Source organism: Centrocercus urophasianus, unplaced genomic scaffold (assembly GCF_019232065.1).
Source record: "Centrocercus urophasianus isolate 14NV4802_14NV808 unplaced genomic scaffold, USGS_Curo_1.0 seq_10, whole genome shotgun sequence".
NCBI lineage: Eukaryota > Metazoa > Chordata > Aves > Galliformes > Phasianidae > Centrocercus > Centrocercus urophasianus.
This window is the reverse complement of record NW_024884142.1, coordinates 85,369,027-85,384,994: the sequence shown is the minus strand read 5'-3', so window position 1 is coordinate 85,384,994 and position 15,968 is coordinate 85,369,027.

Genomic DNA, 15,968 nt, shown 5'->3' with positions numbered 1-15,968 from the left:
CCCCGTGCTCACTACTGGCCCCACAAGCACCCTCTCGGGCCACGTCAGGGTGAGCTCTCTGGGTTCAGATGGTTGTCAGGTCCTTCTTCTCCATGCTGCTCCAACAGCACCCACCCCGCAACAGGCTCCGGAGCTGACTCAACACGGGAAACATTCTGAACCGGAGGTGGGACAGAAAATAATCTGTGTTTACAAGGCTGGGGAGCTCATCTGCACCCTGCCTATCTCCTCACATAAAGCATTTGCCTTCCCCACAGCCTTTTTTTATTTTTTTCCTTTTCATGCTGTGAAATGTTCATTGTCTCCCGCTAAGGCGAGCTTGATAAGGATCTTGCTGAGAGAGGCTTTTAGGAAAACCCATTGCTCCAAAGAGGAACAAACCATTGTAGAGACAGCACTTCAAAGTCAGAGCAGTATCTTGTTTTTCTGCACCAAATAAATAAATAAAATGAAGATGAACAATGTGTTTCCATTTACGGGGGAGTGTGGGAAAATCCAGGTCTCATCAGACTGAAGGCGGTGCAGCAAATGCTGACTAAGAGACTGGAAATTGCGGACAGCAATTGAAGGAATTTGGGGTGAACAATGCCACGGAGTGGGGCAGTGCTGTTGGCTTCAGACCTGCTCCTTTGGGCTTGGTTGGATTCACATGTGCAGACACGTGGCCTCGGTCAGACACATCAGTCTGAGAGCAGCGTGGGATGGTCCAGCACGCCCCATCCATTGGTGATGACAGTGGGATGCTGATTCTGCAGCCTCATCCAGTGCCCTGAACTCAGCCCAGCCACCAGCTGCTCAGGGAGGGGCACCCCAGCAATCCTTTAACACTTTGATTTATGGATAATTACACTGCGTTTTTTTTCTTAGCTGGTGAGGAAGGGAGAAAAGAGCAGGAGAGATCCCATCCTTTGGTGCTGTGGGACTTGGTACTGTTTTAATAATAACAACAACAAAATGCTGAGGGGAAAAAAAAAAAACTGCAGTGTATCAGCATGTTTTTAAAGTTAGTGGGAAAAAAAAGACCTTCTGGTCCCAGTGGTATCAGCGAAGACAGCGTCTATTGGGCTCTGGTTCTTAAAAAGAAATCTAAGTCACGCAGTGAGCGCCCAGCTCAGCTCACAGCTGGGAAGGGGAAGCCAGCCCAGCCCCTTGACTCATTACAGCCTCTCCAAAATTAACACATCTTCAGAGCTGCGTTCTCTAATGAGACACGCGCTGCTGGCCCAGGAGAAGAGGGAAGAGAGGAAGAGACGTTTTGCTTCTGTCTCTTTCCAAACCTGCTAAATTCAGCCCTGCACTTGCTGAAGAGAAGAACGAGACACCACACTCCACCTGGCAAGATAATTTTTCCCCCAGTCATCAAAGGCTGGAAAATGGGTGTCTACACTTCAGGAATTTCTCTAAATAGGTGATGACAGTTACAGCCTTATTCAGTTTTCCACTATTTTAAGATTTAAGAGAGTCTCCCAGTCTGCACTGCACTACCCATAGAAAGGCTGCAGTGCAAAGGGGGGAGCAGACAGAGCCCCCCACATCTGTGGGGAGGGTGTGCTGGGTGCACACACATATATGTATGTACATTGGATGCAGCCCTGTGCAGCCTGAGCAGGTGGGCAGTCTTGCCCACGGCAGGGAGTTGGGACTGTGTGGGCTTTAAGGTCCCTTCCAACCCAAAACATTCTACGGTTCTATGATTCTACGATACTTGCACAGGGAGAAACACAGCCTCTGGCCTTTCCAGGCAGCACTCATTTCTTCCCAGACCACACTCACAAGACTTAGGATCAGCTGTAATGCTGACTTTGGTTAGATGACTAAATGAAGGCTCAGATTCCCCTGACATGGTACAATTTAGAGGCTCATTGCTTAGCTTCAGCCTCACTGCTGGTGTGTTGATCCATTCCAGGCACAAGCAAGGATTCCTCTCGTTTATCCACCACAAGCACTTACCCTGAGAACATCACATTTTTCAGGAAAACTGGAAGGTGTCCATATTCAGTGCTGTTGAGAGCAAAGCCTCGCACATTTACAAGCAGTTCCCAAGGTCAGACATTTCCACAGCAGCAATGTGGATGAGATACGTGGGTGAGAAAGAGATGGCTTTAGTCACTGCCCCTCGGTTGGGCCTGGTTAAAGGAAAGAGCTGTTTTGTTGCTGAGATGAAGGCCTTGTTTCCAAAAGAAATTGGTGATACTGACTGCTAACTACATTGTCCAGCGGGGTATATCTTAAAGGGATCTCAGTGGGACCCTCAACAGGCCATCAAATTTTCTGAAGCATCAGCCTCTTTGAGAGTCACAACATGAACAGCACAAAAAGGAACCAGACAGAATGACAGATACTTAGAAATAAGGGAATAAAAAAAAGATTGGTTGAGATTCTGCTTTTGTTTTTGCTTTGCATGTCCCTCATGCTCATAGACATAGGATGGAATCCCCTGAGGTCAGGATCCAGAGCAACACCCCCAGGAATGAGCCTGATGAGAACTCACTTCAGACCCATCTCGACAGGCACTCTATAATCCTTCTATTCATGACCAGTCCTCCAAATTTAAAGACATATTTAAAAATAAATAGGGTATGGGTGATGTGCAGGAACAACTTGTTGCTTCTGTTTATTATTATTATTATTATTTTAAATCAATGAAACAGCCTTAAGGAGGCCCCCTTGAACAACAACAGTTCATTTATTTTTCTTGGAAGCTTCCAGTGTTCTTAACTCCTTTTAGACACATAAGAGGTGAATGATAAAGTCAAAGCCATTATCTCTGTATAGAATATCTCTACTGGCTGTGAGCCACACAGAGAGGAAAAGCAAAATGCAGTAAAACCCACCGGAGCCATTGTATGCAAGCAGGCCTGCGGCGAGCTGCTGGGAAACCTGGCTGGGTTGAGGAGAAGTCTTTGGGTGGGGAAAGGAGGTGAGGCAGGGTGCAGATTGGGGCAGTCAGAACTAAGGGCATATAAACAGCTCGTGAGAGAAATCCAGCCCTCATATGTACAGGTGCCACACATTCAACTCTACTTGCCCCGAGCCAGCGAACTGATGCCTCCTCTCCACCATTCTTCAAAGAGCAGAAAATCTACACGGCCATTTGCTCATCCCTCCCCACAGTGGGATGAGGGAGAGAACTGGAAACAAAATAGAACTCATAGGATCAAACACATGGCAACTTGCTGGTCTCATCCTTACAGAACACCAGGCAAAGGTGCACCTGGGAAGGCTACAGCTACATCTTGTTATCACTGCATCCGCAGAAATTACTCAGTGTCCTGAAAATGAAGTGATTCAAAGGCCTAAATGATTTAATTCAACTGAGGAATTAATTTATCTGCAAGAGAAATGTGAGATACAAACTACTGACTGATTTTTCACTCCATATCACTCCTCTACCTTGCTCAGGATAGACACTAGTAAGGCAGCAAATGGAATAGTGGAAATCACCCAGGGTTATACAGGATACACCTACTGAAGCTGCCACAAAAATATTACCTTACTTGCTCATATCCTTTGAAAAAGTGATTTGTACGGTGCTGCAAATTCTCTTTACATCTGATTCTGTCAAGGAAAGGTTTGAAATTGCCATTGGGAGCCCATACAGCTCACATACCAGCTGATTGTGGCTTTGGAATCACCCTGATTTTTTTTTGTTAAAAAAAAAAAAAAAGAAAAAGAAAAAGAAGCCAGAAAGAACATTTACATCACAAGTCACATCTGCTCCTGTAATTGCTTTCCTGCTGGCTCTTTGCAGTGCAGACGGAAGCCTGCCAGAGCTGGTATCCAACAATGCAGCACAAGTCACCTCCCTGAAAGCTCTGAGCTTTCTGAAAGGGGAAAACGTGGTGCACAGCTGAGCCGCAGCGTGCTGCTGCAAGGACAGAGAAAATCAAGCACTTGGCTTAGAACGCGTGCTTACAGATGGCTTCCAGGAAAGTAATGCTTGGGAACCTCCCCGGTGAGCTCCCTACGTGTGTGCACAGCCCAGGCCACTGCCAGGCACTGCAGGAGAGAGATGCTCGTGTGACCCTCACGCTGCTGGCTTCCGGAGGCTTAACACTGAGCTACACATCACCAAAAGATGAAGAGTCCAACAGCAACAGCCATACCATGTGCCTGCATGACAATTAGCACGGCTGCCAGGATGCATTGTTTAAATGTAGGTCACTTAAAAAGGCACATAAAATCCAGCAGGAGATAGAAAAAAAGAATAAAAATGTAAGATTCCAGTCATCTCAGAAGACAATGCACAGGATAAAAAATTGTCTGCTAGGCAAGCAGGAGTGGTGCTTCTTTCACCTGCAAGTGCAAAAATCTTGGACGGCACAAAGCTACTTTGTGTCGTAAACCCTAGGTTGGCTCACTCCTTTGCCTTCTCCATCACAGAAGGAACACAATGCAGGGTCTATACACTGCCTCACCAGAGCAGAAATGTACCTCCAAGTGCAGCTTTTTTTTTTTTTTCCCTTCCCTACACAGCAGGCACCACTCATGTTCCATATTTTTATTCCTTTGGGCGGCATTTGGTCACAATAGTGGTGGGCTTCCATTGACCTTGCCAGCTTCCATCATCCCAGCACTGCACTGGATCCACATTCCAAGCCTTTCCTGGTGCTGGATAAAGTGGTGTCATTGCTGCTGTGTCTCCAGCGAGGAGAAGATTTTGGCCACGTCCCCACATCAGCTGTTGGGAGCGGGCGGTGGTGACTTTCCCAAGCAGCTGGAAAAAGCATCTGCCAGGAGCACTGCATCCAGGCATTCAGTGTGACTTTTAGCACCAGGTCTTTGGGGAGCGATTTCTGTCAAGCCCCGAGCATCGATTCCATTTCATTCATCTTAATTTTCTGACTTCAAGTAAATCTAAAAATTATTCCAGAACTATTGTTGTACAGACATATGATAAATCAGATGCTGAGAGGAGAGACCACTGCCGTTCCCTGAGCCAAACACATTCCGTATATCCTGGATGAAGCTGGTGATCATCAGGACAAGCATTACATTTCAGCTTTACTCAGGCCTGAAGGCAGTGGATGGTGAGAGGGTCTCCATCTGGAGTCGTTTTATGGCACTGGGACAGTTCCCCAGCAGCAGTCACTGCCTGCTAATATAAAAATACTTAGGAGAAAAAGCAATACATTTTATTAGATTGGTAAGAGGGGGAAAAAAAGCTCTATTCAAGACGTCCATTAAATTTTATGAATATCTCCAAAGAGATTTATTTTTATAACAACATTGAAGCAGAGGAATAAAACCCAAATTTCTTGACACTCACAATCATGATTTCTCACCAGTGTCTGCAGCCAAGCCCTGCTCATTTTGTCCTATGAATGGCCCCTTTGAAGGCCAGAGCCCAGTTCTAGGTAGTGGGATGTCCCCATAGCTGACACATGGGACACCTGGGCTCAAGCTCTGGTGCTGCCAATGGCTCCTTGCATCATCCTCTCTGCCCTTCTACATGCTTCTGGCAACCTCCCCTCACAGGCTGGGGACGTTCGGACCAGCTCCTGCAGTTCAATACAGCCACAGAGCCATTCCACTTCAGATCATGGTCTACAGTAACCACATGCTGACTTACAGAATCATAGTATCATAGAATCATTAAGGTTGGAAAAGATCTCTGAGATCATCATGTCCAACCATCAGCCTCTTCCCACCATGCCCACTAACCACATCCCTCAGTGCCACATCGCCACAGCTCTTGAACCCCTCCAGGGCTGGTGACTCCATCTCCTCCCAGGACAGCCTGTGCCACTGCCTCACCACTCTTTCTGAGATTTTTTCTGATATCCAACCTGAATCTCCCCTGGAGCAACCTGAGTCTTATCACTGTTACCTGGAAAAGAGGCCGACCCTCATCTCACTACAGATTTTGTCTGGAAGGTTTGTATTGCTACCTAGCTAACACAATACACCTTATTTTTGGTGCTAGTAAGCTGACCACCCAACTGCCCATCTTTTTAAAACCCTGCCCAATTGCTAGGCTCTACTATCTCCTGCAGCAGGAAGCTCCACCGCCCAAGCAGACATTGTATAAAAGTGCTTCCTCTAACCTGTTTCAAATTTGCTACTCTTTAATTTTCTTCAATGCCCCTTTGTTCCAGTGCTATACAAACGGCTCCACCAACCCATTTTCCCTAGGCTATTTATTAATTTCGTTCCTCTCTTAAAAACCTAAATGTTCAAGAAGGAAAAATAAAAAAAAAGAAAGAAAAAAAAGAAAAGAAAAGCTCCCCAGGAAATTGTTCTAATAATAAAAGATTAATATACTTCACGGTGCGGCCTTGTTGCAAAGAAAAATAACATAAAATGAGTCGAGCCAGGACTGCGGATGAAGCAGACAGAGCCCTGTGCGGTGCAGGCATCCCAGAAGTGGCATGAGCAAGGTGATCCTCATGGCTGCAAATCCTTGCTAGGTTTTAGAGTCAAAGGAGAAGGGTGAGAGGAACCCACTGCAGAAGGAACAGGGTACTGAATAACTCAGATGTACCACAATAGAGTCCCCTGGAGCAGGAACAGCTGGGATGGCAGGAACGCATCCTTGCTGGGGCAGATGGCTGGGCTCCCAGCACCGCTCCCAGAGCCAGCAGCCAAGTCCCCAAGGGTGCCATGTGCAGTGCGTGGGAACTCAGGGAAGTTCATCTTTAAGGGAGGATGATTTTTCATCTGGCTGTTGCATCTCTCTGCTTCCATCTCCAAAGAGAAGCTCCACATACAATCGCAGCAAAACCACCCCAGCCCTAGGAATCATCTCTTCCAAACTGCCCACAGATGCTTCTAGCTCCAGAGACACACAGTGCCCAGGTACCAAGACTCCACATCCCCTTCTCCCAGATGAGCAAGATTCCTTAGAGGCAGGCCTGGAAGCATGAGCAGGCTGAGGCCATCCCCTGTGTCTGACTGCCCTCTACCCGACAGAGCAGGACACACACCAGCAGCTCACTGCAGCCAGCCCCATCGCACCCCTCAGAAAGCAGTGCCTTCTATTATGAAAAAAAAAATGAAAAGAAACGTGTCCAGCCCTTAGGACATACCCTATCTAGTTTCTCAAGACTCATGCCACAGTGCCCTAAGTAAGGAAAATGTGCCATTGTGAATGTTTACAACATCTGATTTAATGTTATGCAGCTTCTCTCAGCCATAAACCAGAACAAATACTCCAAGATTTATTACATCCTTCCCTCCAGGGCCTTAAGCAATTGTACTTGATTAACTCCACAGTTAAACAGCACCAAGCAGAAGCAGTTTTGCATCCAGGATTCCTAAGAAGCAGACTCTTTTCCATGAGGATTTAGGCCTAAAACTGGAGAGATGAGCCTTTAAACACGTTGGCTGCTCCCAAAGTAATGCATCCTATTTATTTCCATGGAAACTACAACAGACACAAAGAGCACAGTAACACTGTTCAATAGAGCAAATTCTCAGCTACAAAACACCGGTTTTCAACATAATCACCACTGTTAGCTACACATTTTCACCAGCGATCAAATGGCCTGTATGCCCTGTTAGTAAAATTTGCTTCAGCACAGGTGACCGCTGTCACTGTCAAAAGGCACCACCTGTCTCCTCAGTGTGCTCACACCCACTCTTTGGTTGCCATTAACATTCAGCAAGTGACAGTGAGTGTCAGTGGGAGGAATTTTTTCCACATGGATGAATCTAATCCCACCACTTTGCTTCATACTCCCTTCCACGTCAGACGCCATTGTGTCACACTGCCCCTCTGCCGACATCTGTTCCACAGCAACAACATGTAATGGAATACAGGCGGGAAAGTTCAGCCTCTTCTGCTATAAAACCAATATCCATCTCTGACATCGTGGGCTAGCATAGTAAAACAGGAGGCATTACTTTTGGGGCAGCTTTCATACTTAGCACTCTTTGTTTTAGTAAATATCCGTTCCTCTTTATCAGCTCATATTGCAGACAGGACAAACATTCCTAAAGCTGCCTTACTGCGGGGTCATTTTAAGTGACAGAGGCATTACTTCAGTAATTTTTAACAGAAGTGAGTCCTTCTGGGGCATCTCTTTGGTCAGCTCGCTATCTGCTGCAAGCAGAGTGAAGAAACTCTGCCCAAACTCCACACAAGAATGGCCAGATTTGACTGAGTTCTGCTGTCTTTCCAGTCCCACGAAATACTCCTGAAAGCATCCAAGGAAAGGTGCAAGCCAAGGCAGAAGGCAAACCTGCCTGTGGCACATGGTTAATGAATTTACAGGAGCAAAAGCAGAAAGGAGCACTTTACACATCAGCTTTGAAGAGCAATCAAAAACTGCAAGCCTACTTTATGTCATCTCTGCAGGGACTGCTTCAGTTAACTACAATGCACAGAATTTATTGCAAATTAAACTGTTTGCTGTACTAGGCAATTTGCAAGGACTGTCATTCTTACAGTGCTTTTTTACCGTTGATTTTTTTTTTTTTTTAAAGTATTAAAAACCCATCAAAACAATATTAATTGAATGCTCCCTTTGCCCTCTTGTATCCTCAAAGACATTTACACATCTTTGAGTAATAGAGAAAAACGACTGGGATTGTTTGCATCTGAGGGGTCATTACTGCTCTGCAATACCCTCTGGAAAACGCATGTTAACAGTGTTTTGACAATAATGTATTTGAAGCCTCACTAAAAAAAAAATAAAAATCACACAGTGTATAGAACTAGCGCTTCAATTGGTTTGAAATATAGTCCAGCATTTGTCTTGGCTGCATTAACAAGGTCTGTTTTACCAATACATTTATATTTATGATGAGTAAGGGCAGATTATAGTTGTTAAAATTTGTCCTCCTGACATGAAAACACTACTTTGTCATTAATACATTTTGGAGTATAAACTATGATGTCAGGTCAATGTAAAGGGTAAAAACTTTCCTAAAGTATGCACACATCATTTTTTTTTTAAAGCTATTGAGCCTAATGGAATAACAAAGGTCATAATAACAAACCATTACAGCTTTGGTCTTGGCAACTACGTCCACAGAAGAATCCTCCAAGAAACAATCATCATTTCTCCAATGTTATGGCATTAGGACGACAGGAATGGTTCACAAATGAGTCATGTGAGCCCAGAAACGCAGTAGCTATGTGAAAGCTGAGCAATCAATTATTCATTTGTTTACCAAGAGCCTTCTCAGCTGACATTAACCAGAACTTCTTAAAAAGAACTTTACAGCTGTCCTTGGATGTCCCATGAGGCTGCGCTCAGGGGCAGATTGCTTAATTTCTCTGTAAACAATCTGGTATTTTTATTGAAATAGCCAACAACATATGAATTAATTAACTGGGTTCAACTCGAGACCCGGCAGGTGTCAAAATAGCAGAGACCTGGGGCTGGAATGGTGATAAGAAGGGACACAGGGTGGGGAAAGGGCATCCAAGCAGTAAAAAACAGCTCTTACCCAGAGCTCAGTCCACGGCATCCCAAAAGCCCAGTAAGCTTTTCTGCACATGGCTTACTGAGGTTACACATACACATTTAGTCATATTAATATATTAATCCATTCAAATAATCACCTCTCATTAAATTACATTTTTCTTACATTGTAGTGATTGGCTGGCCTAGGTCCTAATGAAGTGCTGAGCTGAAATCTTCTTTAACAAATTAGTAAGATTTAACAAGGTGCAAATATCACATCATCTCCTTTTAATCTATGCTCTTTTCACATTTTTGTGTTTGAAAGACTCATCCAAATGAAGGAAAACCACCATGCAAAAGGAACGGAGAAAACTTGGATGTAAATACAGTACCAAAATAAGCGATTGTGGAGATGAAGAGATTTCGGTTTTTCACAACTACTGATCAAAATCCTTAAAGTAATGTTTTGATGTTGATTTAGCACTTCTTAAGAGGCTTTATCTATGCACTCTGAGCATGTTTATTAAACCCATGGTTCCTCCTCCATGGCTTATAAAAACAGTGGATGAACACCAGCAATCCTCAGCACTTGGTGGTAAAAGAGCTGGGCTTGCTCTGGTGCCAGGGAATGGCTCAGAGGGGACCGGGGGCTCCCCCTTTGCTTCTGCAGCTGATTATGTCTAATAGTCCTGACACTTCAGAAAGTTTACTGCCACACGTAGCACCTTCACAAGGAAAGCACACAGGAACCCACCCATGTCACAGGTGAAGCACAGGAGGGCTGCAGGGGTCACTTCAGGCAGAGTTAGGAGCAGCATTCACCTCTAAACAGAAGTCTCATTCATTTCACCCCACTGCTTGCCTTCAAACAACTATGCTAGACCTATAATCTATAGATTGCCTACCCTTGTGCTCCTGTTATCCCATCTATGTATGAGGTATGACTCACATACAGCCACAACATACATAGATAAAACACGTTACCATCTTTCCAATACATTTTGTTCTATTAACAAAATCTGTCTCGAGATACTCAACCATTTGATAAAAAAGCCTGTGAAGAAGGCATCTAGCCAGTGGAAGTCTGGATAGACTTACCTCTAAAAGCCATCATCTCTTCTTCCAAGCGTGTGAATTTGCCATCTGATAATTTTCTTTTGGTAGCTTCGTATATGGGTATAGGGATGGAGGTGCATAAAACAAAGTTCAAGAGCTGATTACAATGAAACCCCATAACACAGTCCCATACATACAGGCTCCTCAAAAATAAATAAATAAACCCAATCTAAGCAAAGTTTTTAGCACTTCAGTTGATTTGAACTCTTCAGTATGAAATGTGCTGTAAATAAACACACTCATTGGAAGCACTGTTCGTTTGTGCAAGTTTTGAGTGCTTATTCTGATGACAGAATGAAGCAGCCACGAGCATCAAGGGCTATTGCTCACAGCAGCTGGAACTTTCCCAAGGTCACATGCCCCCAAACATGCCTGCTGCTTTTGCTATCCAAGAAACAGTCCTGTCCAGAGCAGACAGTAGGACATTGGATGGAAAAGTGACCATACATATTCATTCTCTACAGTAATAATGACTGGACAATATTATGTGTAATACAATTCTGATATGCTGGAACTCAGTTGTGCTACACTCATGTAACTACAGCAGCACAAAAAGTTGCTGCCTCCACTTTCCTTTCCTGGCTGGGAAAAACGCAAATCCAATTTTTATTTCTTTCATCTTCTAACACCCAACATTAAACTTTCTCTCATACTTTTAAAGTGCTCTTTTCCATCAGCATGCGTTTTAGTCACATTGCTCTGCTTGACAAAATACAGTACCAAAGAGCTGTCCTGCACGTTGTATTCTGTCAGGTTCCTCACTTCGCTGGTCAGATAAAACATATGGTCTAAAATAACTTCATATTCATTTCATGACCATTTTTCCAGTAGGAGGAATAAGCTTATGCTGTAAACACAGCTAACAAAGCTTCAAGAACTGAACATCAGTCACCTGGTGGCAAGAGAGGAAAGAATAAACAAAGCTTGGCAAGTAATTCAGATCTGTGTAGGGATAACGCTTTTCCAGAAGTTCAGGCAACACAACTCAAATCAGAAGGGAATGCGACAGCTGTTTCAGAAATGCTCTGAAATAAGGGAAGTACATACATAAAATCACTGAAGGCCTGGTCTTCTTTCACTGAAAACAATGACACAACTTCCATCGATACGTGGGTCAGCCAATTCCAAAGTAAATCAATTTCTCTGCACACAGCAAGGGAGATCCCTCCCAAGAGCCCTGCTGAAAGAGCTGGGCTTCCACCTACATAGCAAGGGCAGCAATGCTTCCCAGAATGTCCATCCAAGAGGAATCTGAGCTCCAGTCATAGCCATCGAGCCCTAACAGGTGAGCAACAGCAACTCTATTCCAATCCGGTTTTAAAGAGTATTTTATACTTTATCACTGATTTAAGATCTTAAGACTTGTGTTTATTTAAAAAAGCAGAAGCATTGTCAAACAGCCGACAATAAGAATAAAATGTGGCTTTACTTCATTGAACATCTGGAAAAACATAAGGGTAGGAGAGCAGTTTGCTGACAACTGCAGAGCTAGCACAGATTTAGGACCCAGTGTTGCCAAATGTAAAGCCTCTCCAGGCAAGAGTGAAAGATGCTCAGCTGGATCTGTCATTGGGGATGCAGCAAAGGACACCAGTCCCTCAAATTAATGATTCCCTTTCCTGGAAACCCACACTTTGTTACATTTATGGTGACTTAAACTTCATACGGAGTCCTAAGATCTGATAGTGAGTTCAAGCCAAATTCTTTCATCTGGGAAAAGTTTATGAGTTCTGCAAGATGATTGAAAGCAGGTAGAATTCAGCTGGTTCTCAAAGAACCCTTTACAGACACATCTTAGTCCCCTACAGCAGACCACATTGGCATTTTGTGGACATCAGCCTCAGCAAAACAGGTCTTACAGCAAAATTTCTACTTTTCCAGTGCTGCATTTGTGTACATAAACAACACATTAATAAAAGCAGAGATGTCCTTTGTGGAAAGTTCATCATTAAAACTTCAGGCTAAACAGCTCACAGTGAAAAAAAAAAACAACTCCGAAGAGTAAGCAACCAAACTTAAGGTCACAAATCTCTGCAGTGATATTCAACTAGAAGATATCAAAGAAAGGAGAAAGGCTAAGCACATACAGGGTACACTGAGATCCCAAGTGAAATCCTACAGTTTCAGGTCTGACTCTTGGTCCACGAGATAATGGATGGACTCCTTAGAATTAACACACCTTTAAATTAAACATTTCAAAGGCAATACCTAGATCCCCAGTGACTAAGGCACACAGAGGACAAAAGCAGAGCAACCGAAATGTGGAATGCCTCTGGAACCATAGAAAACACAAATAACAAATGAGTCACTCTAAAAGCAACTTCCAGTGAAAACAGAGGGTGAAAATGTACCATATTGTGCTGTGAGTTTTGACAAGTATAAATGAAAGCGGCAATGAAACCACACATTTGTTGTACTCTCTACAGATGCTAGACTAATTCAGTTTTCCATCATGTCAAGAGATAACATATGCCTCAGTATTATTGCTTCTTTTGGTTCTGATTCTGTTTTTTTTCCAGAAGCAGGAAGAAGAGTTGCAATGATCTTGCAGGTCTTTTCCAACCTCAACCATTTTATGAATCCATGATTGCCTCTACAGCCCTGTAGGACCAACAGTTCCAGAACACTGCCCAACCACTGCCTTCTGATTGCAAAGCGTTGGCAGGGCACACTGTCACCATCAGAGCATCTCTCCAAGGAAGATAAGGAACACTCCCCTTCCACTGGTGTGTGGAGGAAGCTCCAGACTCGACCAAGAAGCTGTAAGCCCTCGGTGGGACAGCCACCAGGGTGTTGTACAAGTGCTCCTAGCTCTCATTCAGAGGTGGCTTCCTGTTTCACCAGCTGGCTTCACGAAAAACACCCATCATTTTCACAAGTTTCTAATCCCCGACACAGAAACCCTAGATTTTCTCCCAGAGGTAGCTTGTGAGATTTTGCCTAACATAGTTATTTCTTATCAGACTGACAGGAAGAAGAGTTTTCAAGCAGCTCATTTGTGTGAAACCTTCACATACTTGTTGTCATTCTCCTGTTGCTGTCTGGCATAGCTTTGGTCTGCACAGGGCATGGCCCCCAAAGCACAGGCTGCTTTTAGCAACGCTGCTCATCCTTGCTCTGGCCACAGATGCAACCAAAGTGAAAATAACCACGTACAATACTTCACTTGGGACAAGTTAGTAAAGAGGATTTTGGCCAGTTATTTCTTGGCACTGCTGAATGCCAATGTTTTAATTTCAATGTAAGTATAGCCAATCACATAATCCTGCTGCCTGAGAGCTACACGATCTACTGAATGGAGGGCCACCACAAGTGTAGGAAAGACGTTGAACCTGAAGAAAAGATGACTAAATACTCAGATACTCTAAGGGACATGTCACTGTATGACAAAGTACACTTAAAATGTAACAGGAAGATGGAGGCTTAGCATGTAGAAAAAGCTTCCCTTAAGGTCCCTTACATCAAGTTGTTTTCCAGTTACTAAGACAGGAGAATGAAGTGAAGGACAAAAATAAGCAAAGGAAAATAAAGGGAAGAAAAATAAAAGCTTTGTTCTGAAGTTTCAAAAGCTAATTATCACAAGGAGCCAACTTCATCCAAGGCTGGGACAAGTTGTACTAGTGTAATATCTTGCTGTATTTTACTGATGCCAGCAAGTTTTCAGTCCCAGAAATGTATCAGAAGTGATGCCTCAATCTTCAGTGGAAATCTTCCAGGAAAGAAAAAAAAAAAATCCTTGCAGGCATCTATAATAGGTTGTGGTGAGAATGAAACAAGAATAGCAAGCCAGGGAACCTTCACATTTTTGCAGGAATGGAGCTTCCAGTCCCTTACACAAGTTAAATGCCATTCAAAAGCATTTTCTCATGGGAAAAAGTAAGCAATCAGAGATGGAAATAAAGTGGAAATTATTGCTATCTTGCCAGCTTGAGATGCCTTCAGATATTTGTTTGGGGCAGGGAAACCTGGCAAAAGCAAAGTATGCAAACCATGCTACTTGAAGTTGCCTTATACATTCAATGATAAATGTGCACACATAGAAATACATACACACTGATACACACACTGTGAACAGCTGAATATATGAAGGGTTTAAGAGTGAAGGAAATGGAACGTCCACATTACATCGACAGCTGAAGAAAGTGAGAAAGTCTTTGGGGCAGGGATGAGAGGGGGAAAATAGCTTTTCCATAAATACCTTTTGTGGAGAATTTTGTGATTTTGTCATTTATGGGAGAACATGCAGACTGCACACTGGCAATTTGCAAATAAACCCAAAACAAACCAGCTCTCTGACACCAATTATGAATATTGTATCAGCTTTTTTAGAATACACTTGGTACAACTGCAGCTGCATCCAGACTCACCTGTGCGCCTGCTTCCCCCTTCCAGTTCATGCATCCTGAAGTCTTCCAATCCAGCCCCAAATCCACTTTGACAGCTCCCTCTAGCTAATTAGATAAAATACACTGGCCTCTCCTCTTGGATTAATGGAGGATATATTAAACAGTAACTGGGAAGACTCTTCAGAAAGGGCATGCCAAAGACATCTACTTTATCCAAAAGTATACCACTTAAAAAGGCCAAACAATCCCAAGGGAATGAGGGAGGGCAGTAATTATGTGGTATTAGTGAACAGCTTTAAATATAGTTTCTTCAAAAGTAGCTGGCATCAACTGTATTATTTACATAGTAAGTTCACTGGGGTGGGATGATCAGCTATTTTTGAGTCTCAGAAAGGTCAGAGGAATGCAAGACAAGCACTGGCATTCAAAGGACCATGGAAGATGATCTTGTAAGTATACTCACCTTGACAAAACATCTTAGGAAAATACAATTTCAGTAAAAAGATGCTGGTATATAGCTCTGTTACAGTTACATGTACTGAGTAAATAAACCCATCTGTTGATCAGTAATACAACTTTTCTATGACTTGGAGCCAAGCCATTGGAATTTTTTTCATAATAAACAAATCAAAGAACTGCTCCTCCAGAACAGATCCTCCCTGATGGGAAAGCATTGGCATCTTGCTGAGCAGATGGAGGGACCCTGCATCTTCTCTGGCTGAAGGCTGATGCACATGTTTTTGATGCCTGCAAGTGCATTGGTGGTGAGCTTTTCTTTCCTGTTGATTTTTTGTTTTCCTGGTGCAATGATTGGAAGTTTTTGTTGCTGTTGGTTGTTTCGGGAAGGACAGGGAGACACTTAAGAATTTTTGGTCTGAAAGAAACAAGGTTTGTAGATGCAGCAGTCCTCAGCTCTGCATCTGCCCAGTGCAGGGAGTTTCTTAAAGATCTCAAAATAAGAATAAGACAATTTAAGCTTCTAGGAGAAATTAGAAATTAACACTGTGGCCATCTTTTTTTGAAGCACCTTTGCTATTTGGAGTAGCAAGTGCAGAGAATCTCTTTTCTTCTCATATGAAGTGAAACAATGCCTCTGGAGGGCTTTTTTTCCTCCTTAAAATGAAAATCATAGTTCTTCCTCTTTTTCAAGGCA